This window comes from Ostrinia nubilalis, chromosome 24 (assembly GCF_963855985.1).
Source record: "Ostrinia nubilalis chromosome 24, ilOstNubi1.1, whole genome shotgun sequence".
Lineage (NCBI taxonomy): Eukaryota > Metazoa > Arthropoda > Insecta > Lepidoptera > Crambidae > Ostrinia > Ostrinia nubilalis.
This window is the reverse complement of record NC_087111.1, coordinates 851,467-878,210: the sequence shown is the minus strand read 5'-3', so window position 1 is coordinate 878,210 and position 26,744 is coordinate 851,467. Positions and strand designations below refer to the sequence as shown.

General features: G+C 37.3%; 1 protein-coding gene and 1 long non-coding RNA gene across 2 annotated transcripts in view; both read right to left on the bottom strand.

The window, feature by feature from the left end:
* LOC135083720 (uncharacterized) overlaps window positions 1–3,186 on the bottom strand; it is a 108,731-nt gene extending 105,545 nt beyond the window's left edge. The window contains exon 1 of the mRNA XM_063978444.1: window positions 3,075–3,186. The gene's annotated coding sequence lies outside the window, so the exon portion shown is untranslated. The remainder of the gene's footprint in view (window positions 1–3,074) is intronic.
* Window positions 3,187–21,204: 18,018 nt separating this feature from the next.
* On the bottom strand, window positions 21,205–21,943 carry LOC135083686 (uncharacterized). The gene is made up of 3 exons (XR_010259680.1): window positions 21,771–21,943; window positions 21,376–21,660; window positions 21,205–21,280 (listed from the first exon to the last, which is right to left on the bottom strand). It is a non-coding gene; the product is annotated as an uncharacterized LOC135083686 (long non-coding RNA).
* Between the last annotated feature and the right edge of the window lie 4,801 nt (window positions 21,944–26,744).

Below are 26,744 nucleotides of genomic sequence, written 5' to 3'. Positions count from 1 at the left end.
TCGATTCCCGGTCGGACAGAAATTGAAATGATGAATTTTAGTTTCTGTGACGGGTCTGGGTGTTTTCTATGTATAATATGTATGTATTTACAAAAAAAACGTATGTAAGTATGTTTATATCCGTTGTCTAGTACCCATAGTAAAAGCTTTGCCACAGAATAAGTAATAGTACAGGTACAGAAGGATTACTCCGCAAGACGATTTAAATAAATGCGAGTCTTGCTACGACGCGATACAGTGGAATTCAGCTCGCACAGCACTACGTACCTACAATTTTATTCACCTACAAGTTTTGTCTCTTTCTATCGCGTGCCTCTGAACTCTTCTTACGCTGTTAGGGTTGCTGTCTAGTGAAAAAATAATTAATCTACTTATTTGTAATGAGGTACGTATGTAGGTAAGTATGCATTCATTATGGAAAACCTTGGGAGAGGCCTTTGTCCAGCAGTGGACGTCATTTGGCTGAAACGAACGAACGCATTCTGAGCAGTAGTCATAGTAGGTTAGGTTCCTATACTATCCTAAGAATTATTGATTACCTACATGGCCAACATACCTTTCAGCATCTTTGGGAAGCGAAAAAAAAAAGATAAATCCGGTAGATTTCTTTTCGAATTTAAACACCCGAACGCCGCACAATATTTCTTTCTCTTTATGTCCATTTTTAAATAATACTTCGATCATAGAATTATAATCATACTACAACGCACGCCAGCGTCCTGACGGGCGCGCGCGTGACACTCGACTGATATAATAAATACCCGCCGGCGGGGCGCTTCGCTGTAGGTAATTATCGGATGTACCGCGCGGAGTGAGCCAGGCCTTAGTTTGGGACTAGCGGCGCAGTGTAAAATGTCCAATGATATTTATTTATTATTTATAGCTTGCCCTACCGCCACTTCGGGACAACATATGGGCTGGTGCTTAGAAGTGGCGGAAGAAACTCAGTTCTTTGTCAGCCTCTTTTGTTACATTGATAGTAACATGTCTATCCTAATGACAGTTTAACTTTCCCCCGGGACAAACTTGACCTTCACTGGTTGGGTTTTTATTGGCGGTCAAGCTGTGGATCCTAGCTACACAGTAGTTGCAGCGGTGGGAACGAGAGGTGGGAATAGTCCCGTTATGTCTATCCTAAAACCCTGATGTAGAATCTGATACTAAATCACGATGAGTCAGCGAATCCCATTCTTTCCCGCAATCGGGAATCTTGCTGCATCGTCGTGAAACATGTCCTTTATTCAGCGTAAGCTTCAGGAATAAGCTGCCTTGTTCGGGAGCTTTTGCAAGCATAAGCTTATGGAAGCCAAATTCACTAATAATATTAAGAACTAGCTTTCCGCCGGCGCTTCGCCCGCGTGAAATTTTGTATGTCACAGAAAAACATTATCGGGTGGCGTCCCTGTTTCAAAAACCGGGATAAAAACTATCTTATGTCCTTTCCTAGGACTCACTATCTCTATGCCAAATTTCATCAAAATCGGTTCAGTGGTTTACGCGTGAACGCGACACAGACAGACGGATAGAAACTTTCGCATTTATAATATTAGTAGGGAGCTAAAAATAGACGTTGTCGATTTGGCAGATAAAAGTACATAATGATGAGAGATGGGTGCCAAGTTTTGAAGATTTCACTTTTAGAAAAGCAAGATAAATTATGTTAGCCTTACAATACAATAACAGTTCTTTAACCTTCACTTCTCTGTAACTTTCTTATCAATCAAATAAAGAATGTCTCAGTTGATTTGATAAACCATAGTTTTAGCATAGTTTTGCACCATTGATATCGATGATAAATTGCAGGTGTCACCATGTCATTATTTTCCGGTTATGTCTGTAATGACATTAAACTATCATTATACAATGTGTTAACCATATTATTGAAACAATATTAAGAAGTAAATAGATATTGCTGAACATAGGCTCCCCAATACTTTTATAAAAACCGGTTGGCAGCGGCCTGCATCCAGCAGTGGACGTCCTATGGCTGAAATAATGATGATGATGAAAAAGATATTACACTGATTAAACCAGTATACCACAAAGTTTTCAACTATTTCTTGAAAACTTCGAGACATTTTTAAAATTTAACACCCATAGAAACCGTTAAAGCAGTTACAACGCAAAATTTAAATATCACGACGCTTTTTAACAACAAACTCTACTTTAAACAAATATTAAAGTGTTGTTTATAGGCTATTACTATGGAAATTGTTGTTTGTTTCGTTTTATACTAACGACAAGTAAACGGCAAATTATGTGCGAGATCGTTCCATAAGAAGGAAAATTCAGTGGTATTAAACTTCCAACATTTTACGTTGCATACATAAATCTTAAAAGTTAAAAAGTAAAAAGAAGAATTGTAAAAGGAAAAAGAGAAACGGAAAATATTTTGAAGTGGACTTTTTGTATTAATAATGATATGCAATATTAAGTCGTAGGTATATTAAGGTAGATATTGTCCATAATACATCAGCGAACAAGTTACATTGATATAGAGCTGTAGTATTTTAGTAGTTAGATACTTGTAGGTAGATTTATTTCGATTCATACACAGCCTTTTTTGTGTGTCCTACGATTTATATTTTTTCTTATTATGTTTGTGCAATGTCAATTTAATAATTGGCTACTTTTTTCAATGCTGTAATATACCATTGCGGAAAAAAGTAGCCTACTTATATGTTTTTGGTCAACTCCTTTCTTTAAACAGAAATCCAACAAACATAATTCAGGGCAAGAAGTAACAAACCAACAAAGTTATTTTCACTTTAATGAAATTATTAAAAACTTCACGAAATATTTTAAAACTCACATAACTTTACTCATTCAATACCAATCTCATTATCGATAAGGTAAAACTTTTTCCACGAAAAAGTTAAATTGGCTCTTAATTATTACATGCTAAACATAAAAGCTTTTCAAATTTGTTTTAAAAGTTCTTGTATAGTTTATTCTTCACTTTAATCAATAATTAGTCTTCATCACTTCATCATAATTAATATCAATTAACAACCACATTGTTCGAAACAAAACTTTCCTCAACTTTAATAATTCGACTTAAATCTGCAACTCACCGAGAAAAAATCCGCCCAAGCTCCGGCAAAACTTTCACAAATCACACCAAACTTATACTCGTACAACTTGTACCGTATATGTATGTTTATATCGCGAGAGTCGTACACACCACCTCACACTGGTGCGGCCGATACGACACTGTGCGACTCTGCTTTCAGACCCAACCATCCAGTGTAACTTGACCCCCACAGCTTCCCTATAAACCTCCGAGTTCATACGATTTCACACTGCCCAAAAGGGTGGGCGGGGTCTACATAAACTGGCCGTGGAAGCAAATTTTTGGCCCACAATTCTGCGGACCCCATTGATGGATTTGGCCTGAATTGGATTTGTTTAACTAATTCTAGGTTTATAATTAGGTTTATTCTAATGCCAAAGTAAATCTCAAGTAATCTCAACTGATTGGTATTATGTCGAGAAATTTTAAAGTTTTAAAGTAATTTTGAAGTTTGATTGAGTACTGTATACTATCTACAACGGTTATCTTTGAAGCTTCTTCAGAGTTTGTCAGTTTTAATTAAGTTTAATCTAGTTATACTACGGATCTGAAAACATTTTTGAAATTGCGAAGTTTCACCCATTTGTTTGGTTTGATATCGTCTTTCGACAAAACGTTTATCTTTATAGTAATCTCTACGGTAAACTTTTGATTATTTTCGATCGAAAACTGCAAACATTTCAAAATTTTGTCTATAAAATATTACTTATATCGTAAAATCGGATCATGCATGGCCCATAAACTATCCTCTTTATTTTGAGCCACGTCCAATTGTCTAAATCAGTGTTTTTCAACCTGTGGGTCGCGACCCCCCACCCTCTATAGGGGTCGCGAGAGGTCGTAAAAATTACTTCAGTAAAAAAAATCTTATAAAGACAGATTAATCCGAAATCTAATTATGCAAATGTTGTATGGATTGAAGTATTCGGTCCCTACAAACGTCTTTGCAATATTATAAAATGCATGAAAAAAAAGCGAACGGTCGGGAATCGCCAAAAATTTTTTCATACGGGGTCGTGTCATGAAAAAGGTTGAAAAACACAGGTCTAAATATTATATTAGGTACTCAAGGCAATAAATAATTTTAGGACAAAAAAATGTGAAGAAAATATCAATTCCTGCATTACTGGATCCCGCAAAACTGGATTACAGTGGGAAAGTGCTTATCGTATAGTCGACAGCAGATCTGACTATACCTACATTTCTATTGCACCCTTATTCCAACTAAAGATTTCAGTATTTACCTTGATGTCCCTTTAAATGAGGCTTTAGTAAATAAGCCTGGTAAGAGCGTGCCGAGTAATTTGTCGCCCACTTTACGTTTATTGGCGAGGAAGGTCTTGATGAGGTTTATTATGAGCCTGATAAGGTGGTAATGGTTTTTAATGTTTACTGGATTTAGCAAAAATTTTGTCTGCTGAGAAGTTTTTGCTAAATCCATTCCGCTAAAGACACTCGCAACTTCGTTTGTGAGGTTCTAAAACCTTTATTACAACCCATTTGTAAGTAGGTACTTTGCGGCAAATAGTTAATTAAATAGGATGATCTTTTAGAAAGTTTGTTCAGAATGACACTTTATGGTAGTATTTAATTTCACATTTTGTTTTGTGTGCAATTTCACCCATGGGGTTCAAATGTCAATCACGTATAGAATTTGATAAAAATTTAAAGTTACTTGAGTAGCATTCAGTAACTGTTTCGTTCGTTCGTTTCAGCCGAAAGACGTCCACTGCTGGACAAAGGCCTCCGTGAAGGATTTCCTATCCATGGGGGGATTGGCAGGCGGGTTGGTGATCACAATGTTAGCATAATATAATTTCCTTTTTTTATGTCCAGCAGTGGACGTCATTTGGCTGAAACGAACGAAGACCAACGAAGAATAAATAAATAAATTAGGTTCCTACTTATTTAATTGTCCATACGAAACCCATCCAAAATCATTATTTATTTGGCAAACAAGCTAATTTATTGTAAATACCACACTGGAAACCGCATCTATTAAACAATTATTGTTCCATCCATTACTGTGGAGATAATTGCATACAAACAAACTTGTTTGCTGCCGATATTGTGTAAATTAAATGGAATGGCAAATTAACAAAATTATATTTCAAACATTAATAGCTTGTATATAATTCACAATTCAGCCATAGCAGGCCTCCGTCACTCGCCTATGCCGGCCGAGATAATTACCTACAGCGCGCGACAACTTCAAGTTGCAAATCAGTCCGGGCCGCCACGCGCCTGTTTGCACACGCGTATTTCTATACACGCTCGGTCGATCATAGTCGCAAATCGCAATCAAGGTTTATTGTTCCAACAGCACTGTTATTCTTCTTTAATGAAAAATTATTGTAATATTTAGGAATAATAATTAACTGTAGTTATTTAAATAATAAAAAAAACTACTTATGACAAAAACTATAGCAAAAAAATTATTTTAGCTAATAAAAACATTAACTTTACTTCACCGTGTCTATTTTCCGACACTACACCTTTTATAACTGTTTGTTTAATTTCGAATTATCGCAACACTAAGTTTATTAATAGGTATTTTAGAGATGGTACGATTATACAAACTCCACTAGATTAAAGTTTACCAATCGTAAATACAATAAATGCTTCTTAAAATTAAGTTTTTATTTATTTTACTTTGCTCATACAACCCTGACGCTTGAGCGGTGACTTAGATCAATTCTGAACACAAAAAAAATGCGCTCTTGTGAGCGTAGTAGTAAGGTGCGATTTCGAATGCACCATGTGCGTTGGATATTTTGCATTATTATTATTACCGTTAAAATGTCGGCATCTGATCCTACACAAAGGAGTGCAATTTCTGTTGCTACTATTATGTATTCTGTGGCCATAGGCTGTCCACTGCTTAACATGGGTCTCCCATTGATTTCCAAATTGGCCGGTAGGGAGCAGCCTGCACCCAACGCCTTTCTGCAATCCTCATTTTTTATGGGCAACAGAACTGACGGCAGCAAGGTTCTGGAATGGAGGCCATGTACCGGAACAATATGAATCATCATTATCATCATTTCTGTCATAGGACACTCTGCTAAACATAGGCCTCCACCACTGATTTCCATAATGGCCGATTGGTAGCGGCCTGCATCCAGCGCCTTCCTGCTACCTTTATGATGTCGTCGGATGTATCACGCTGTGTTTTCCGGTACGCGGTCTCCACTCACTCACTTTACTGCTCCATCGGCCTTCAGTTCTGCGTACTATGTGCCCTGCCCATTGCCCATTGCCACTTCATCTTGAAACATGAATAGACGACTTCAATTCACATGTATTTTGTACAAATATGAGTATCTTAACTTTTCTAGCCTACTTAAGGACTTGCCAGAATTTCTTTTACCTCTAAAATCTGAGAATTATTTCCATAAATATACAATCCAGAATCCAGACACATAAACCAAAACTCCTGAATAACAGACTCTAGCGCCAGCTTTAGGATGTTTTCACGAAAACACTCAGCGTTTGATGAAACAAATAATTTCTTTGCTACTTCACATGTAATCTTCTGGTAACGTCTTCGTACACACTGCCTTGGGGAGTGGAAAACTTAATGTCAACCAAATATTTTAATAATTATTTTGTAAGGTTTTTCGCCTGAATGAACATGGACAAGACAAAAATCATGTCTAATGTCCGTGTCGCACCCACTCCTGTGAAGGTTGGAGACTCTACACTCGAAGTTGTTGACAATTATGTATACCTGGGACAAACAGTCCAGTTAGGTAGGGCCAACTTCGAGAAAGAGGTCAATCGTCGAATCCAACTCGGCTGGGCAGCGTTCGGGAAGCTACGCAATATACTCACGTCCGAAATACCGCAGTGTCTCACGACAAAAGTCTTCGAGCAGTGTGTGTTGCCAGTGTTGATAATTATATGGATCTGAAACGTGGTCGCTTACTATGGGCCTCATAAGAAGGCTCAAGGTCACCCAAAGGGCGATGGAGCGGGCCATGCTTGGAGTTTCCCTGCGTGATCGAATCAGAAATGAGGAGATCCGCAGGAGAACCAAAGTGACCGACATAGCTCGCAGAATTGCTAAAACCAAGTGGCAGTGGGCGGGGCACATAGCTCGTAGAGACGATGGCCGTTGGGGCAGAAAAGTTCTCGAGTGGCAACCACGGGCTGGAAGACGTAGCGTGGGCAGGCCTCCTACTAGGTGGACCGACAATCTGGTAAAGGTCGTGGGAAGAGCCTGGATGCGGGCAGCGCAGGACCGTGCATTGTGGAAAACCTTGGAGGAGGCCTTTGTCCAGCAGTGGACGTCATTTGGCTGAAAGGAAGGAAAGGAAGGGAAAGAGAGGTGGAAATATTCCCATAATTTAAATTATTTATAAGTGGGGGATTGTAGCTTGGAGAAGAAACTACTATACTATCTTCAAACTTTACCTTAGAACTCATTAACTCAAAGACAAAACAAAAACATACTTTATGTTTTTGGTAATAAATTCATTTTATTAATAAATATTAAAGTAGCACTAGTTATAATAATAATAATAGCTAGAAATTAAATATGATCACACTTTAAAGCAATGCGTCGCCTTTACACGAATACTTGTGACGGTCACCAATGCAAATCAGATAAAAGCTGTCGATTCTCTCCGCACGTGTGTCCGGTCCACGTCTCGGCAGTCAAACATCTAATTTCCGTTGCACGGTCGCAACGTCCGTGAGTCCGCCGTTTAATGCTTATGAAGCATTTCTTGAGCTTCCAGTAAATATGGTGCTAATATTCTGCAGAGATTTATTCCTACCCGTACAAAAGATGTATGCGTTTGTTTGTATGTGGTTTGACGTGTTAACGACTATAGCTAGTCTCTAGACTATTTTTGTGTTTAGGGTCAACATAGAAATGTTTCTATATTTTTTCGTTGTTTACTTTTGTTTTGTTTATTGACTGGTAAATCTACCGCAACAGTTTCTTCATTTTTATCTCCCCGCACTTCTAAACGCTTCAGAGATACTTCATACACGTAGTTTTAGGTTTATCTGTCTCTGTCACTCATGCTAGCATCTCAGTTTGCATGAGAGGGATACCGACATTTGAAACTTTTATTAATTGCAAGGAGTAGCCTCGCCTGTTGCAAGAACCCCCACGATCAAACGCATGGTTATCAAAGCTTTATAGAAGGGGTTACCATAACTCCATAGCTCCAGGCTGTTGACTCCTACTCCGGGTTTCTGAGTTAGGAAGTTGAGACGATATATTATCCACCATTTCAGCCATAAGACGTCCACCACTCCTGAAAATAGGCTTCCCCCAATGATTTCCATGATGACCGGTTGGTAGCGGCCTGCATCCAGCGCCTTCCTGCTACCTTTATGAGGTCGTCGGTCCACCTTCTGGTTGGACATCTCACACTGCGTTTTCCGAGAAGATATAGTACAAACTAAGCACCTTATGTAGTTGTAATAGAGAATATTTTGAAACAAATTTATGTAGTTTGATATTCTGTTTTCTGTACATCAGTTTGTAATTAATTCTAACAAGTTTGATTAGGACTCTGATCAACCTGGCAACTCTCAAATTTACATGTCGCATCATCGGTATAGTGTGCACGTTTCCATTGTAATATTTGTTAAGGTAAATACATAGAAAGTTCATAAGACGGCATTCTAGCCATTTTGTGTTTTGTTAAAAAGAAATACAATCTTAAGTGGCAATATAGATCGTTTCATCCACGAAGATGCACCTCACCAATTTTTAGCAATCCGAGCGTCATTATTGTAGTGTGCGTGTGCACAAACATTAGCGGATGAATGGTGGGGCGCGTCTTCGTGGATGAAACGATATAGCTAAGCTGAGGCAAATAAGTTCTCAGTTGGCGACCACGGATTGGAAGAAGTAATGTAAGCAGACCTCCCACTAGGTGGACCAAGGATGGTTGCGGGAAGTACCTCAAGTACCTGGTTACCGTAGATTTTTAGTAGGTATAGATCGTTTGAATTAGCTCCTTCAAAGCGATTGGGTACGCCCATAACCGTAAAGTAAGGTAGCACACTCTTATGTACTCTTCTTAAGTGCAATTTTGCAACCAAAACTAAAACTGCCCCGGCCCCATCAAACTCGTAGTGTAAAGGAAACACGCACCCCACACCTCTGTTGATTGTGATGCTACTGTTTGCGCTACCGGCCGCTGGCCCTGCGGTCGGATCAAAGGGATCGGCCATGATTAAATTAAAGTTTCACATGTAGGAAGGTTGAAAGGGTTTTTAATTGAGATAATGTTTATATTACCTACGATAAGATTTTTGGAGGTTCGAATATGAAATTTTGTAGTTAAGTATAGTATGTTTATTTACGTAATAAAATAAGCCGTTTCCTGCAATGCCATTGTTAATGATTTTTACAAAATCTAGTCTTGGTCATGCTCTTGAATTAATGTAATCTAGCTTGCAAAATTTTCTTGAAATCAGTTCTATGGTAGTAGTAAGGTACAGAGACTTTTTTATCTTTTAGACTCTGTGTATTAAATTTTCAAGAAAAATGTGCTAAAAATCACAGAATCACTTAGGTTACTTATTTTATCATTTATCTTAATTATAAATCAGCCATAAGACTTATTGAGCCCAGTCAGTCTGACTAGGCTCTATCGGGCCCATTTAATTAGAGTGGAAGCAATTAGCTCACAACGGCATTAGACTGCCGATTCAAGAGGTCGCTAGTTCAATACCTGTCGACTGCTAAGCTATAGTGGTGTACCCACTCCTAATTTACCTTTAGCTTACCTTAAGGGCTAACGAGCTATTCGCAACTAGATTTGCCCGCGTCATCACATGTAAGAAAGAAAGAAAGAAAATAACTCTATTTTGGCAACAAACTCAGGTAACAAAGACATACACAAAAAAATAAACAAAGTTGCCAAAAAGGTCACCCACTCAGTAATATCTTGACAGTGTAACTGCCAAGACACTGATTTTCAGTGGGTGCCTTTTATGCAGCGATAAACAACAAAAAAAAAAATAATAAAAAATAATAATGATAACCATATGTCAGACTTTGTGTTGTAACATGTTGTAAAACCTAATGTTATTCCCTTGGTCTCAAACTATCTCTAAATCGGTTCAGTGATTTCAGTGATTTAAGCCTGGAAATGGAATAAACATCCATCCGTCCTCACAAACTTTCACTTAAATAGTAGTTTATGGCACACCACAAACCACTAGTTTTTTTTTATGCATAACAAGGCAGGAATTTGACCACAATCGCACCTGATGTTAAGTGGGATGCAGTCTAGGATGGTACATATCTGCCCTGTAAGTGCCTATTCACTCTCGCCTTGAAAAGGCCCGGATTATAGTTTTCGGGAAAGACAGCAGCAGGCAACGAATTCCAGTCCCTAGTTGTTCGCATTATAAAAGAGTCATCGAAACGCTTATTGCGAGCTGGTGGAATGTCAACAATACAGGGATGGTACGCTAACCTGCGTCTGGTATGACCTAACTAACCTTACTAAGTAATCCGTCTTGAAATAAGTCCTAAAACCTCTGGATTGTTCGAAAATTTGCGTTACGCATAGACTACACTACTCACGTTAAATACTGCCTTCAAATATCTACTTCTACAATCTGTAGGTGTCTTGTACCTCACTCGTTTCGTGTTCGGAGGTTAAGAGCTGGCCTCTGAGGACGCTGCGGCTCCTGCCCGTAATTAAATTAATGACTGTACCTGGATGTATGTGATTGGGTGGGATTCTATCGGGCTTTGGTTTTTTGTCCATACTATTTTATAAAACAGTGACGATAAAAACTCAAAAAACTTATTGGTTACATGATAAAGAAAGAGTTATGGAACGGCTTTTCTTTTACTGCATTATAGAATGAAGCTCAAAAGTCGATTAAATTTTAGCATAGATTAAATCTTTTGATTGATTGGTATTAGATTAGTCACAGACTAATCTAACTCTATAAAGTATAGTTACTGAATCTTTGAGCGATGTTTAGCAATACGGATTTAAGAGATTATTACATGCCAACTTACGTAAGTTATTTGTCAGATAAACTACAACTTTGATTTTACAGGCCTCTGCTAGAGATATACTCGTATGATAAACTAGCTTTAGCCCGCGGCTTCACCCGCGTGAAATTTCCATTGTCACAGATCGTTATAAATTATAGCCTATATGTTATTCTGGGTTATAAACAATCAATAATACTGTAAAGATTCATCAAAATCCGTTCAGTAGTTTTTGCGAGTAACAAACATCCAGACATCCAGAAATCCAAACTTTCGCATTTATAATATTAGTAGGATAAAATCGCCAGTAATCAGAAACCCTTATTTGTTAGCAAACGTCAATTAGAAACTATAATAAATCTATTATACTATTTTACCTCAGACCCTCTCACATTCAATTCAAACTTTTAACAATCCCAGTGTCACCAATCAAATTAAGTGCCATCTGATTACCGTTACCAATTAGTGACGTCACAAAGTTTTGACTAATTTGCATTATGGCGGGTCGCAGATGGGAGATTACGCAAGTTTATTGAAGTTAATTAATCTGGATTCGCATTGGGGGTAGATTTAGGTAGGTTGTTGAGGGTAGTTCTGAAGTAAATCTTGATTTGATCGATTTCTTTTCAAAGCAAATGTCTTTTATTTACAGACACCCTTTGAAGTGTGTAAGTAAAAGAAAGAAAGAAGAGAAAAGTGTAAGAATAATTTACTGCAATACCTACCCTTTCCCAGTCTAAGAACAGATAAGGTTTTTACATACTTAAATTATTTTTTTCTTTGTGGTTTGAGATAATAATCAATTTACTGGCCACCCTAGATAGCATTTCACTACTGCTTTGTTCCGCATAAAAAATAATAATGCAAAGTCATATATCTGTTTACTTTGCGAAGACATTTCGCAATATTCTGCACGAATCATTTTCAATGTCTGAACTCTCTGACGCAGGACGCAGGCCGCTACCAATCGATCAACATGGAAAGCATTGGGGAAAGCCTATGTTTAGCCAGTAGTGGACGTCCTATGGCTGAAATGATGATGATGAACTCTCTGAACTGCAAGTCTTTATTTTCTTACTGAAAAATACCACCTCCATCGCTTCTTACATTCAGCCTCCACGTTAAACTCTTCCATAATTATGTGGCAATTTGAAACCGGATCTCCGTCTTTGAGTGCAAACGACCCTTAACGACCTCTCGCCCTTGCCATGTGCTGCCCCTTAACACCTGCGTGAGTTTTACAGGTTTGGTAGAGCTTTAACAATTATCAATCCGTTTTGTGATGTTTTATTGAATGTGTAAAAAGAAATAGATGTCTTTATAACGTGTTTTTTACTTTCTTCGGACGTTCTTTGAGATATAGAGCAGGGATTCTCAAACTTTCAGCTTCAGGAACCGAACGTAATAGCTAATAAAAACCAAAAAAAAAAATGACTAGGTATTGAAGAAAATAAGTTTTTTATTTCAATAAAAGGTACCAAATAAAGTGCCGAAAATTGTCTTTTTAATATTGGTGCTGTTGCTGATGGTGTGCTATTTTCTAGTCGAAAATGGAGTCAATTTTAAAAGTAATTTTAGACAATTTTAATTCGTGTAGGTCGTGACACCCAAAGTGGTAAAAGAGTTGAACACACAACCTTATTCCAACCGAAACAAAGACGTGTTGCGAACTTTTTGGCACCCACCTACTCGTATGTAGAAGTATAATTACCTATTATTTACCTCAAAAACAAACATTCATTAACAAAACCCGTTGACTTCCGAATTAATGTTTGCTCTCTCGGATTCAGGCATACCATGCGAGTTTACAAACCGTCTTTCACGAGCTGAAGCGGGTTTCACATGAGTAGCACTTTTACTTGCACTTATTTGCAAATAAAATCAATTCTATCAATACACAGACAGAACATAGTTCGTGGAACATGTCTGTTAGGGAAGAAAAGACGTAGTTTGGGCTGGTCTTCTACGTGGACTGACGATCTGGTGCAGTGGCCTAATTCACGTATTTTGACAGTCAAGATCTCGCTGACGTTCAGAAGTTGTCCCATTGAAAAACAGTTCTAAATCCGTATTCACAAGGGTCATTTTGATAGAATGATTACTCGATAGGATCGCAACTCAGTGTTGTTGCCGAATTGAAGTTTTGTTACGTGAATAAGGCTACAGGTCGCAGGAAGGCCAGTTGTTGTGGAAAACCTCGAGGGAGCTCTTTACTCAGCATAGGGCGTCATTTTTTCTAAAACAAGTAATAAAGAGAGATAAGTTTAATTAATACCTTGCTCTACTCTTGTATACTTCAATAAACTACTAAATTTTATTAAACTCTCATAAAACTCATTTATTATTGCAAATAGGCTTTTAAAAAGCACTTTTGCACGTCCCATTATTAACCCTACCACTGCTTCGGGACAATAAATGGGCCATTGCTGAGAAGAAGCAGCGCAAGAAACTCAGTTACTATTGTCAGCCTCCTTTTCAAGGGTTTACAGTCTTTAAAATATACAAACTATAGTCATAAGTATTGATGCGAGCTAGGTAGTTAAACATTCCAAACATTTTTATCTTTTATATGATCATCAACTTTAATTATTGAAAATCGCTTCCTCTCATGTAACACCAAACATTTTCTTGTTAGCAAGTTTGCGGACGAGTGATAGGGCTGCATCAGAGGGTAGTTACTGGTATCTGTTCCGGATATGTCACAGTGATTTATCGCACTAGCTCCAAAGGATCTTGTTAGCGCTTTTTGACCGGTTTGGATTTCTTTTGTTCGGTTCTCACTTGATTTGAACTTGTTGCTTAGTATCTAGCGTTTCTATTAGAACTGTCTTACACCTGTATTGACAAACGATACTTACTTAATCCTTCAAGCTCCGCGAATCTAGACACAATAGATAATCAATTGTTATGACATTAATTAATGCCGTCTGGGACTCAATCGGAAGCACCAAATCGAACGCACAGCGTTGAATAAAGCTCTGTGATTGGTTCGTGTGTCACCCTGTCACGCCCACGTGCACTGTGAGACCTCATAGTAATGTTTGTGAACACGAGCGTTATAATCTAAGGCTAATAAATAATTCCACCTGGGAGCTAGAGATAGTGACAGAGCTGCAGAGGTGGCGCTTTGTATAATACGAGGTCTATGTTCAGCAGTGGACGTCCTATGGCTGAAATGATGATGAATGGGCCAAGGGAAGCATGTATTACATTAGGCAAAGCAACAGTTTTATTCCTTTAGTATTAGTCGGCACTAATGCCAAATCACTAATAGTCATCAATTAAATACCGTTTGCGAAGTAGGCACTGCTTAATTGCCTATTTGCTACGAACATGACTACGTGTTACTATGGAAAATGTTAAGGTTGTTCATTTATTGAATAACTAGCTTTCCTTCCGCGGCTTCGCCCGCGTGGTATTTTGTCTGTCACAGAAAAACATTATCGCGCGCGTCCCTGTTTCAAAAACCGGGATAAAACCTATCTTATGTCCTTTCCCGGGACTCAAACTATCTCTGTGCCAAATTTTATCAAAATAGCTTCAGTGGTTTAGGCGTGAAAGTAAGACAGACAGACAGAGTTACTTTCGCATTTATAATATTAGTAGATATAGATAAGGCATCCAAACACTATTGGTAGGTAATTATGACATCATTTATTCTCATTCGTTTCTTCGGTAGTGACATTTTGAATATCCCTACTCTTTAATAGCCTTGTCGCACCATAAGTAACTGTCGTCCTAAAATACTGTGCTCTTTGGAAGTCTACTTGCTTAAAAAACGATTTGATTCCTTCATTCTAAACACACTGTCATTACTGATTGTTGCCGCTATTTATTAAAAAAAATCGGGCGTTAAGAGTCGCCTCTCGATCTAAATTTTTATTTTACTTGAAAAATTCGAACTGCCTCCTAAGGTGGGAGTCGAACCCACGACATCTCAAGATGCTAATTTCAATTCATATACTCGTAATTCAATAATCAATAAGTACTAATTAAATTAGTACTTACTTTTTTTGCTCTACCAGCGCTTCGAGACAAACATTTGGCAAGTGCTGAGAAGAAGCGCCGCAACAAACTCAGTTACCACTGTCTGCCGGTTTAAAAATATAAAAAAGTAGGAAGTTACAGTAGTACATTCAGAAGCAAGTTACTCACCACGCGTTCCCGTTGATAGAAGGTGGCCTTTAAGACTCCCATCTAGCACGCGATATTCTGTTGATAGTCTCCTTGTTTGATATTAATAATCATGTACAGAGAATAAGGTCATCATAACATTATTTCAGCCTTCCCCTAACGTGTTCACTTGTTTCCCGTAACATGTCTGTCTGTATATTTTTACATTATGCTCCATCATACTGACGTAAAGTAAGAACGTGTAGAAGGACCATTAATAAGCCTTGCTTTTTCTTCTAGATTATTTATGTCATAGCACTAGTGTTGGATTTGTCTGATATGACTCAATCGGATAAATGGTATGGAAGCACAAAACAAGTTTGCCAAAAAATCTGGTGTATTCTATCCAAAATCTTAGTGGATATAATATATCATCATCTCATAATCTCACATTATCAAGTCATCGTAGAGTTAAAATAAGATTTGGCTCACACTCCACACAGTCTACACTAATCTAAAATGTAAATACTTACTTACAATATGTTATCATGGAATCTTACTGTCACTGGTAGAAGTGAGTGAGTGACTCTAGGAGCTAAAAAATTTAACATGACAGTAAGATTTAGAACGCTAACTATCAATTTTAGAACCAAACTAAGCCCCGCGGACGAAGAAGACCCCAAATTACATGGATGTCCAATCAACAGAATTAACCCTAGAAGCCCAAGTTAACAGTAAGACAACCCAGGACCGAGCCGCCTGGAGACGCATGACTCGGAGGGCCGACCCCAAATAAAATGGGAATGGGCCAGGCAAAGAAGTACTAGCATAGAATAATAATAAGTACTACGTACAGAAGTTTTACTTCGCGGAGGTATTTAAAAAAATGTATGCTCAATGTCATTAACAATATGGTGTAATTTAGCCTGTCTCAAGAGTCAAGCACCATTTTGTTGACAAACGTCAGTGATCGGCACTGCGCCGAAGCTATAGGGCTGACTTCGGTAAAATGATGTGACGTGAGGTGCCAAACTGCGGAAAATGGCGGAGGAAATACATGATTTAGCATGAATTATTATGAATAATATTAACTAGGTACTTATTTACCTCTCAGTGTCTTGAGGCAACTTAAAAAAGTACATTCTGTGTTTTTATTATTATTTAGGCAGTTAAATACTGCACAGTATTTAGTACACCATTTTCTTTATTTTCTTCCATCATACGCATCATACACAAGAATACGCGTGCATGAGTCAATGTTCGCTCGTATGTGAGGCCTTGTCGAATAGTATCCTGTAGGTGGGGGCCATCGTGCGTGTTTTGTTTTCGATGTAAACTCGCGGAGATGAACAGGCCTGGTAGTAGTAAGATTTAGAACGCACTGTTGGAAGAACTTGCCAGACATTGGAGCACTGGCTAAGAGATGATAACCAAGTCATACTTTGTTATTGATTTGTTTATTTAACGCATTTTTTCTGGTGATAGTGATGTAAGAAGTATTAGAATATGTATGAACAAGGACAGTCATTCTGTCCCCGCTGTGTCCATCAATCGCGGAGAGTATAGGGGAGAGGGGGGCAGCTTTGGACAGGGGCAGCTTAGAACAAATGAATTTAAAAATCACTGGTTTAGGCTACAACGGTATAAATCATAATTTATATTGCCAGCACTGATGCGCATAGCCGTCACATCTCATTTTTAATATCTAACTGTAGGTTAACCGGCAAAAGTGGTTCTTTGTTTTTGACTGCCAATTTCGCACTTTTTTATTTTGGTTCTAAGGATTTTGTGGACGTAGTTTTATAAAATAGTGAGTGGTTTGTTTACTATATGGAAGTTTGAATAGTTTCAAAGAAGATTTGATAAGAAATTGCGATATAAAAGTATGTTCCGTTATTAAATTTATGTTTTTTTCTGGAAATATACCCATGGGGCAGCTTTGAACGAAATGGTTGGGGCACCTTTGAACTTCATCAATTTTCTTTTTTAAGTGGTATTATGAAACCTTAAGTTTTCTAATACTTCGTAGAAGGATTTTACATGAAAAATAAGCAGATTGCTTTACTGTGACAGATAAAATTTCAAGGTGGGTGAAGTCCGGGCAAAAGCTAGTTTTAGTAGTTGATTGATATTTTTTAAATTATGCAGTTTTGTCTTTGATGTGTCATTAAACAGAAAGTTTATTAGTATTTAGTTAATTGATATATCTTATATTTACTTTTTTTTAAAATAATATCCCTAAGTTTTGAGTTACTTTGTACAGAGTGATGTAAAATAAAATAAACATGTTAAATTGATCCCAAATGACACTGATCGTTTAAAATTTTGTTTATTAATTATTTTAAAAATACACATTCATAAATATTCAGTTTTATTTCATTGAAAAAAATACTAATTCAAAACTGCCCCAGGCGTGTTCAAGGCTGCCCCGACTACGGGGCAGTTTTGAACGTTTACGGGTCTGTGCAAAAATCTAAATATCTTAATAAGCGTTCATAAATGATTAAGAAGAACATCATTATTTTGTTGTGTGATAACCATGACCTCTATCTAGGAAGAAAAAATTAATGAAATCGTTCAAATTTGGAAGATATTTAATAAAGTATGAAAATTGTTCAAAGCTGCCCCCCTCTCCCCTACACTACGCCTACGGCTCTCATTCAATATCCCCCATATTTTGTATATGGAAATGTATTTTATTTCGTAAGAACAGACCTTTGCCAATATTTCTTTGGTAAGCATTTTGCTTTCAGCATCAAGGAAATAATATCTTTGCATTTTAGTTGAAGATGAGGTACTCACATAAAAGACGTCTACTTCTGAAATAAGTGATTGTTTTATTCGATTTGTCAAATTTGACAGATGGTTTTTTTGTAGTGGTAGTAAAAGGGGTTAATATTAACGCCTACAAGTAAGTCAAAATATCCTCGCAAGGAGTGAATTCAGCACAATAGGCTCATACCACTGGGGTTGACGGGGATGGAATATAATATCATACTAGCTTTCCGCCCGTGGCTTCGCCCGCGTAGAATTTTGCGTCACAGAAAAACTTTATCGCGCGCGTCCCTGTTTCAAAAACCGGGAACTATCTTTCCCGGGACTCTTTTTATCGGGAATTGTATAATAATTTAAGCCAGAAAGTTAAAATGCATGTTGGCTGTTGGTGCAGTTAGTTATAAATTCATCATCATCATCTCAGTCATAGGACGTCCACTGCTGAAGATAGGCCTCCTCCAATGCTTTCCATGTTGCCCGGTTGGTAGCGGCCTGCGTCCAGCGCCTTCCTGCTACCTTTGCGATGTCGTCGGTCCACCTTGTGGGTGGACGTCTCACGCTGCGCATAAGTTAAATGTGTTGTAAGCTGGAGAACAACTTAATACATCTAGGGAAAACTAAGAATCGCCGACAATATCAATCAATTCCCTATAGGTTCATCCTAGTTTCAGCAGAGGAATCAGTCTCGGCGATGGACAGTTGATCGACTCCAGTCACCTAGGCCATTTGTCACGGCGAGCAAGACGTGTTTGTCACTTTTTTCATTCCGCATAGTCGGGTAAATATAGCAGTAACATTGGGGCTGAAATGAAGATAGTTTTTTAAACTTGGGAGTTTTATTTAGTGGAGTAGGTAAGCCACTGGGCATGTAGGCTCACGCCCTTATTCACAAACGATGCTTGCTTAAATGAAGCAGCAAATTGAACGCACAGCGTTGAATAAAGCTCTATGATTAATTCATGTGTCACCCTGTGCGTCCACGCGCACTGTGATACCTCATAGTAATGTTTGTGAATACGGGCTATAGACATAGCTGGGCATTAACTCGTTAATCCGTTAATCGTTAATTAACGAAGTTAACATTTCTATTAACGGATTAACTTTTAAGTTAACTTTAAAAAATGTTAACGGACTCGTTAACTTCCGTTAAATTATCCTAAGTCCGTTAATCGTTAATCCAGTACCTACTATTACCAAAAAGATACAGCCTTCACGCTGGAAAACACTAGAAAAACGCGTTCTGACAAGTACGTTTGGGCTTCCAGAACTTCCAGAACCCAAAACAACAGTTTTTGTAACCAGAAAGAAACGATATAAAAATGCTATTTTTTAGGGTTCCGTAGCCAAATGGCAAAAAACGGAACCCTTATAGATTCGTCATGTCTGTCTGTCTGTCCGTCCGTCTGTCCGTCCGTATGTCACAGCCATTTTTTTCCGAAACTATAAGAGCTATATTGTTGAAACTTGGTAGGTAGATGTATTCTGTGAACCGCATTAATATTTTGATGCAAAAATTAAATAATAATAATAAATATTGGGGGCTCCCCATACTTAGAACTGAAACTCAAAAATTTTTTTTTCGTCAAACACATACGTGTGGGGTGTCTATGGATAGGTCTTCAAAAATGATATCGAGGTTTCTAAAATACTTTTTTTCTAAACCGAATAGTTTGCGTGACAGACGCTTCCAAAGTGGAAAAAAGTTGGTCCCCCCCCCCCCCTCTAACTTCTGAAATAAGAAAATGAAAAATCTAAAAAAAACATATGATGTACATTACTATAAAAACTACCAACGAAAATTGTTTTGAACGAGATCTAGTAAGTAGTTTTTTTTTAATACCTCGTAAATCGTAAACCGCTTATTACCGCGTAATCTTTCATACAAATAACTTAAATTAAAAAAAAAAAACATAAATCAATGCTACGGAACCCTTTGTGCGTGAGTCCGACACGCACTTGGCCGGTTTTTATTTATTTACAAGCTTATTATTGACTTCACTTGTTAGTATGTGTAGGACAAATCTTGCAACTGAATTTAAACCAGTTCTCAACCGATTGAGCCGCAATTTGGTATACTTATGTAAGTACGATGAAAATGCAATGTTGTGGTACCATTGAGCTGGTCTAATGATGGAGTCAGGAGGCGGCCATAGGAACTCCTAAATGAAACGGCGGAATCGCATCGAATTAGGGTTCGTTTGATTTGTCTTTTCGAGCACTTTAGTACTATGATGATGTCCAGGGTCCTGATGATGGAGTCAGGAGGTGGCCATAGGAATTCCTAAACGAAACGGTGGAAACTTATCGAGTTTGGGTTTGTTGGATTTGTCTTTTCGAGCACATTGATGCTAAATTGTATTGTAATTGAACCAAGGCTCTGAGATTAAGATACTATAGAATAGACTAAGAGCTGGTGAACGCCAGACCAACGTCATTATACAGTGTGAGTCACGATAAAGTTTACATATGAAAATAGGTGAAACTAGACTTACACCCGTATTCACAAACATTACTTTGGGGCCTCATAGTGCGCGTGGACGCACAGGGTCCCAAAAACCTATTCATAGACGATACTTCAGTGGTGACAAGCACTATGCGTCCCTTAGAATGAACGCAAAGCTAAGGTAGACAGGGAGCTGTATTACGAAACGCATAGTGTCTCTTTACGTCAAAATTTTTAGGTTATTCTCGTTTTTGAGGTTTGTTTGCTTTATTTATGGTTGTATTCGATTAATATCATCTTACAATGGATTACAGTAGTGAAGAGTAATTTGATAATTTTATCAATGAGCAAAGTAGAATAAGTACCAGAAAAGTGATACGGGATTCCCAAAATCCCTTTGATTATTACAATTCAGACGAATTTACTTTAGGTTTTCCAAAGATGGGGTACTTTTCATACTTTTACCACTGATAAAAGAAGACCTGAGGAAATTAACTGCGAGAGGCGTTCCAGTGCCACCTATATACCTACATATGTATCAGTTGCTAGGGGCAAATAAAACAAAAAAATTTATGAAGTTTTATTTTCATCAATCTTCAATGGCTAATTTAATTTTCTTCTTCTTCTTCTTTTCAGCCAAATGACGTCCACTGCTGGACAAAGGCCTCCCCCAAGGTTTTCCTCCCCCAATTTAATTTTATGTATTTGTAAATCATGAATCTTTTTTTTATGTTCTAAAAAATTCTTTTCTCTTGCTATCAAATTTGTTTCTCTTTGTAGCCCCAACTCGTGCAAAGCCTGGTCTTGTTGATATTATTCAATGTGGTGCGTTTGATTCTTGTTTCTGTCTTAATCTTCATTCTTGCTACTACTAATCTTAATTTCTTGATACCTGAAAAGAAAATTATGAATTTAATTCCTTTGAGTATACTCTGCTTAGTTATTCCTCATAAATCTACCTACTAATATTTTAAAAACATTACTTACTATTGGGTGTTGAGAACGTTTGATTGATTCCTGAGAAAGTTCTTTCTTTCTTTGGGTCTTTAAATTATTCCAGCAGGTTTGCAGTTGATGTGTGAGCCTTTGTGAAACATAAATATGGTTGAGAATTGTAAGTCACTGTTAATTTTCCCTGGCCTGCTTATTCAACTCGATATTTTAGAGAGGATAATAAAAGGTATGCTTGTCTTCAATAATAGGCCGTTCTCTTAAATTATAGCTACAATCAGCAGCTCTCTTTCGGAAGAAGAAAACGGCAGCTTTTTTGATCTGAAAAATAATGATTGAAACACATGATTTTCACTATTTTTATTACTGCTCAAGACAGTGTTTTATTATTGAATGAAAATAAACAATAAAATCGAAGTATTCATACTAACCTGATAGTTGTAGTTTTATCCATATTTATTTAATTCATAAATCCACAAATTAACGACACATAAAAACCGTTGCACCGTTTGAATGACAGGAATGTCAGTTAGCGGAGTGAAGTGCGTAACATAAGCGAACCAATCACAGAGCACTATTCAACACTCTGATTTTGCATAGTCAAGGGTCGTTTAAGTATTGTTTATGAATAGAAAGGCTTGTCATATGGAACGCATTGAGAAATGTCTCATTTCGCATAGCGTTGCTGCTTCACATAGGAAAGTATCGTTTGTGAATACGGGTGTTATTGTTATCGACAAAAAAGAGGTCAAAAATTTTTTGAGATTTTTTTTTAATTTTTATAGATTTTTTTTTCTTACAATTACTGCTTGTAAAGAAAACGTAATAACGTTTAAACTAAGAGGTATTCCTGATAAAATAAAAACTGTAATAATGCTAAATAACAGGCGATACTAAAAAAATACATAAAATACCCAGGAAATGCCAACAAATAATAAAAAATTATACTTTTTGAAAAAAATCTGTTTTTAGATTCGTGTTTTTTGGTTATTTGATAAATTTCTCCAAAAAATGCCCCTATAACAGGTGGTTTTTATTACTTTGTATTATTCTCTATCGTATTACTTTTGTAAAACCAAAAATCGCATGTTTCTATCCCTATTACAACGTTTGCAATGATCGTTTGAACAAAGGCTAGTTAAAGGTTTTTTAGTATCGCCTGTTATTTAGCATTATTACTGTTTTTATCTTATCAGGATATACCTCTTAGTTTAAAAGTTATTACATTTTCGTTACAAGAAGTAATTGGAAGAAAAAAATCTATAAAAAATTCTATAAAAATGTAAAAAAAAAATTGACCTCTTTTTTGTCGATAAAAATAGGTCTAGTTTCACCTATTTTCTTATGTGCACTTTATCGTGACTCACACTGTATAAAAGCTGAAAGTTTGTCAGCGTATGCTCCCAATATAGGTTAGAATGTTGGTGGATTATATGAAGTTTGGGTCATCGTGGCTTTGGCAGCTATCCTAAAAAAACTGTCTGGCAAGGAGTTGGAACTGTCAAAACTTTCTGGCCGAAAAGAGGAATAAATTCCATGCGCGATACAAGCTTTCGAAATTATTTGAACCTTGCATACATTTTTTTTTTCGTTTTATTATAATGTGTTAACGGATTAACGATTAACGTTAACTTGCGTTAAATCTTGCAAAATGTAACGTTTTAACGTTTAACGAAGTTAATTTTTTTATTAACGGTTTAACGATTAACGAAGTTAACTATTTGATTAACGGTGCCCAGCTATGGCTATAGACTACAATGTTAGACCTACATTACTAGACATAAAATATGGTAAACTGTAACAAACTTCGATACTATGTGAGTCTGGAACTGGTCGCCGACATTCGTTTCTTCACATGACTGCCCGCCGACACAACATTTCGTATATCGCCGCTTCGCCAACAGAACCTTTCACCAGCGTACGATTCGTCGACAGCACAGTTCGTCATTAGATATTTCGCCTACGAACGATTCACTAAGCCGATACTTCGTCAATTAGGTAACTAATCATCTTAGAATTATTCAAATAAAGTTAGGTACTTTCGGATTTATGAAATTTAGCATTAGGGAAATACACATAATAAAACTTTTAATAGTCGATGAAAATAGAAAAAATAAAAGATAATAGGAAAAAACATTATGATTTAATGTAATACAAACTTAAATAAGCAATACTTTTGTAATATTACAATCGTCATAATCTTTAATAATTAATTAAAAAAATCATGGTGAACCAAAATACGCTTTCCGCCCGCGGTTTCGCCCGCGTGGAATTTTGTCTGTCATAGAAAAACTTTATCGCGCGCGTCCTTGTTTCAAAAATACCGGGATAAAAACTATCCTATGTCCTTTCTCGGGACTCAAACTATCTCTATGCCAAATTTCATCAAAATCGGTTCAGTGGTTTAGGCATGAAAGCAATTATTAATTTTAATTAATTAATATAGATTTTGACGATTGTTACTTTGTTACATTACAAAAGTATTGCTTATTTAAGTTTGTATTACATTAAATCATAATGTTTTTTCCTATTATCTTTTATTTTTTCTATTTTCATCGACTATTAAAAGTTTTATTATGTGTATTTCCCTAATGCTAAATTTCATAAATCCGAAAGTACCTAACTTTATTTGAATAATTCTAAGATGATTAGTTACCTAATTGACGAAGTATCGGCTTAGTGAATCGTTCGTAGGCGAAATATCTAATGACGAACTGTGCTGTCGACGAATCGTACGCTGGTGAAAGGTTCTGTTGGCGAAGCGGCGATATACGAAATGTTGTGTCGGCGGGCAGTCATGTGAAGAAACGAATGTCGGCGACCAGTTCCAGACTCTCAAGTTTCGAGCATGGCAATTTTGATCCTGTCATTTCTTCCCGGGAAATAGTACCCTTTTGTTTGTCTGGAAATAAGGGAAATAACTACCGAAAGTAATTGTTCACTTTAAAACTCCGATACCTTTTTTTATGCATAACAAGGCAGGTATTTGACCACAATCGCACGCACCTGATGTTAAGTGGGATGCAGTCTAGGATGGTACATATCTGCCCTGTAAGTGCCTATTCACTCTCGCCTTGAAAAGGCCCGGATTATGGTCTTCGGGAAAGACAGCAGCAGGCAACGAATTCCAGTCCCTAGCTGTTCGCATTATAAAAGAGTCATCGAAACGCTTAGTGCGAGTTGGTGGAATGTCAACAATATAGGGATGGTACGCTAACCTGCGTCTGGTTCCCCGATAACCTACTTGTATGCCTTTCATCTTTTATTTCATCGATCGCCTCATATTGATATTTCCTCTTATGTTTCCAAACCAATGCACGTAACTGAACAGTCACTTGCTCTGCAACGTACAGTCAAAGTAAACGCCCTGACATGACAGCCTCTTGGTTCTCGATAACGTTATATAACGCACAGCACATTCGCCTATACATTTTTGTTGCAAAATACTCCTTATCACAACGAGTTAAGACGCCATTGTGTGAAGCTTGATGTGCTATCGTGTATTTCCTTGCTCGTGAGTGTACGTGCTATTGTGAACGAGTCAATCGTATCCGAGGCGATAATTTAACCGTAACATGCCTTTACAATGAAACGTAGAGAGGCTTGATGTAAGAGGGGATGGCTTTGTCGTGAAAATAGCAGTTTAAATGCGTCTTTTGGGAGTTTTATCTATGTAGATTGTAGGTACTCATCAAAAACTAACTTTGAAATTTTGTCTGACATTAAAACTTTATCTCGCGCGTCCCTGTTTCAAAAACCGGTATAAAATCCTAATCCTAAGTCGTTTCCCTGGGACTCAAACTATCTCTATACCTTTCATCAAAATCAGTTCAGTGGTGAAAACGTGACATATAGAGTTACTTTCGCATTTATAATATTACAGTACGGGACTATTCCCCACCACTGCAACTCCTATGTAGCCAGGATTTACAGCTTGACCGCGAATAAGTGAAGGTCAAGTTTGTCCCGGGGGAAAGTTAAACTGTCATTGGACCCGCAACGAAATTAATCAGAAGAACCTATGTTCTTTGTGTATGAGGAGTTCGAAGTTAAGGTAAATAATATTACAGTAGGGAATAGGTAGGTCATATTTTCGGGTTTCTGTAACGGTATGCCGTTACAGTACAAAATGTGTCTACGTTTTCACAGCCCCTTATAGCTACGAGTACCTACCTACTTATTGTGTCAAGAAGGCTCCATTCAAATATGACTTACTTTAATTTGTCTCTAAAAAACCGCCATGCCGAGAGCATTTTAGTCGTAAAACCTGGATATTTCCATGTTATCGTGCAATCTTGCGTTGGCGCAAATTTTCCTTTATAGCTACTGGTGTGCAGCCCGCGGCCGAAGCGAGAATTGTGAACCGCCTTGTAAAACGGGGACGGATTTAGAAATATTTCAGTAGTAGAGTCACTGAAATTTTACTAAAAGATAATAAAAAAAAAAGACAGATCAAAGTCTTGCAGCTTCAACTTTTTGATTGGGCACGAAAAATACCAATAATTGCAAGTTTGCAAGTCAAGCTATGTCAACTGATCTTTATGTCCGAACTCAATATAATATTGAGCGTGTTAGAATATATCTACATAAATTACTGAATAAACTATTTGAATTTATAATTGGATTTTTAATTTGGAACTTGCTTATTTATTAAACTACAGTATTATAGTCCTATATATTTCCACGGTATAATACGATATGATAGGAATATAACATAAAGTATTTTATGATAGATTTTGCTTATTATTATTCTTTTTTTGTGGTAACTTTATTAATTAAAGAATCTGCTTTAATACATTAATATTGCCTAACTTACAAATGACTAATGCCCAAAATTCTAACAAGCGCATGCAGTCTCCAGTAAACAAGACTTTTTTTGCCGTGTAAGTTCACTACCCCTAGGTGGCAGCTATATGATCCCTCTGCTGAGATTGTGATCCATACCAGACATAAATAAACGTTACTTAATATTTCCAAAACAAAAATATTTAACCTAATGTTGCAAATCGACTCTTTACTTTTAATTACTTCATCACTTAATTTTCTCAAGTTAACACACAACATAATATTTATTTCATTTAGCCTTAATATTGGCGTCATTTATGCTAAACTTTAAGTTTCATTAATCCCTCTAACATCGTTCCCAGTCCGTCACTGGAAACAAATTTCGAAAGAATTAAATAAGTCCGCGGGACCAGTGCAGATTGCGGTCTTCGTTCGTTTCAGCCAAATGACGTCCACCGCTGGACAAAGGCCTCCCCCAAGGTTTTCCACAATGAACGGTCCTGCGCTGCCCGCATCCAGGCTCTTCCCGCGACCTTTACCAGATCGTCGGTCCACCTAGTAGGAGGCCTGCCCACGCTACGTTTTCCAGCCCGTGGTCGCCACTCGAGAACTTTCCTGCC